The 2,580-nt window shown below is 37.5% G+C and overlaps 1 pseudogene; it reads right to left on the bottom strand.

Moving 5' to 3' along the window:
* Positions 1-1,607: 1,607 nt before the first annotated feature.
* LOC122755057 lies at positions 1,608-2,277 on the bottom strand (annotated as a pseudogene).
* Between the last annotated feature and the right edge of the window lie 303 nt (positions 2,278-2,580).

Here is a 2,580-nt window from a genome sequence, read left to right as displayed (position 1 = left end):
CAAGAGTCAGTTATTTTATTTGGGCAATGGCTGTAGATAAAAGCAGTTGCAGGTTTTGTTTCAATAAACGTGTCCACTTAGTTTTTATATGAATTCAATAGTCAATAAAATTTTAGATATGGAAGGGGTTTTAAATATCAGTGAACAGAATAGAAAATTAAACACAGAAGCAACCTTCAAAGTTATCTACCCCAACGTCTTCCATACATGAAACTGAGGTTCAGAGAAATGAAGTGACATCCAAGATTACACAATGTTAGAGGCTAAGCTAGAAACCAAACACAGATGTCCTAATGGCAAATTGTGTTTTTGCTTTGCTTTAAAAATTCCTTTACATCATTAAAATAACATATTGACTGAGGCAACTGAGTCCATTTACTTAATGACAAATGAAGATTTATCTCTAAACTTATGAAAGATGACATGTCAAATTTATAGTTCTCACATCAAAACTCCCCTCCAACCCACCAGACCTCACAGAAAACTTTCTAACAAAATACTCATATTTTTTTTTCAAACTGTGGAAGAAATCTAAGCCTCCTAGCTACTGCATAGATTTACACTGGCAACCTCATAAAAATCTCACAAGCTGAAATAATTTACTTCAAAGCTTAATTTTCCTCCATGAATTTTCCAATTTGATCAACTCTTTTTTCTTTATCATCTTATAAGCACTCTAATAGAAATGGAAAATAATTACTCCTACATTCAGTTGCAAAGTAATTCAAGCTAGGAAATTTATTTTTGAAAGGAAATAAGTAAAACTAATTCTTCAATTTCCTGGATGTTATAAATACTTTGTCATGTAAGGATATATCCCTTTTATCCTATCTCTGGCTCCTATTGGGGATGGGAATCTATGATTAGGGTAATCTGTAGGAACTGAGGAAAGCAATCTCTTGGAGCAGGAGGGAAGGACAAAATTAGGCCCCTTCCAGCTCTACATTTATGATCCTATGATTTATCAAGAAAACTGTCAATCTTTGTGTTCTAGAAAATATAAATTAACAGAGCAATATGCTTTCCCTCTCTTATTCTTCAGGACTTCTTCTCTCTTTTCCTTTGTGCATTCTTCCTTAGTGTAGCAAGGGGATGTTGGTGGCAATCTATAACAAAGATGGAGATTCACTTACATGTGATCTAGGAGAGTCTAATAATGTGCTTTTCCAGCTCATCAGATGATAGGAATCAAAATATGTGGTTACATCCTCCAAAAGCCCATGGTAGAGGCATACATATGTATGCTTTGTTGTTCTTGTTCAGTTGTTTCAATCATGTCCAACTCTCCATGACCCCATTTGGGATTGTATTGACAGAGATACTGGAGTGGTTTGCTATTTCTTGCTCCAGCTCATTTTAGAGATGAGAAAACTGAGACAAAACAGGGTTAAGTGATTTGCCCAGAATCACTCAGCTCATAAGAGTCTGAGACTGGATTTGAACTCAGGAAGATGAGTCTTTCTGACTTCAGGCACTGTACTCTATCTACTGTTCCATCTAGCTACTTGTGAATATTAGTAACAGTCTACAAGGCAGATTATTCTATTTTTCAGTGTGAGAGGGGGGTTTGTCTCATCGAGGTAGTCTTGAACATGGTTCATGATCACTTATCGGGTCAGCCAGATCAGAGACGATCTGTTAGCTGAAAGAAGGAAGTCATAGCATCCAGTGTATCACAGCTCAAAAGTGAAAACATATTTAATTTTGTTTTCATAGGCCCAATCTACAGTGCTGCCACTGGCCCATTACACAGTTGAGTAGATAGCTCCCACTTTGTATGTGGTGCCAAACAAAGAGTACAGGATTTTTGCTGCATGTTTTGCACTCCTTTCCACTTCAACAGAGTTGGGGCCCAGAAAGATACATCAGGAGCTATGAGTGCCTGTAGAAGCCTTTGAAATTCCCATGGCTTTGGATGAAATCCATCACAGATTTCACTTTTACTTCTGAATGGGGCTTGGACCCATGGTACACATCAGAGCAGGGGTTGTTACTGGCTTCCTCTCCTGAAAATCCTGCATTCCAATTCCTATTTGGGTCAACTTCTACACATTGATTTCCAGAAGTAGTCTTTGGTTTGAGAATAGACATAACCATCAGGCATCAGGAAGATATCCATTTAATACAAGATGGAAGTGATGTTTGATCCCAATAATCAGATGCAATATTCCTGATTATCCATATCCCTACAGCCTGGGTAATCCATTCATGGGAATGGTTTCCAATATTCAGCTGAATGTGAGGTCGCTTACCTTTCCCGGTGCTGAACTTCAGTATATATATAATAATCAGTTTTCAAAAGGGCAACCAGTCTCCAGTCAGCATATTTACTTCTCCAAAAAGGGCAGTTCATGTACAGTTATTCATGATCTTCAAACTCCTGGGCAGGGGAGCAGAGATTTTGATTTCCTAGGGTTCATGATTCTAGAATTTAGCCTTTAAGCTAGAAAGAGGCAATTTCTAGGGAAGAAGGACTCTGTGTAATATCAAAAGATTGCTTTGATGGCAACCATAAATTGAGTTCACTTTCAATGAGGAGGTGATGGAATATTGCAGTGCTTTAACTATTTTCTTTATCTG

Source organism: Dromiciops gliroides, chromosome 4 (assembly GCF_019393635.1).
Source record: "Dromiciops gliroides isolate mDroGli1 chromosome 4, mDroGli1.pri, whole genome shotgun sequence".
NCBI lineage: Eukaryota > Metazoa > Chordata > Mammalia > Microbiotheria > Microbiotheriidae > Dromiciops > Dromiciops gliroides.
The sequence above is the reverse complement of the archived record's forward strand: the minus strand, read 5'-3'. Positions and strand labels throughout refer to the sequence as shown.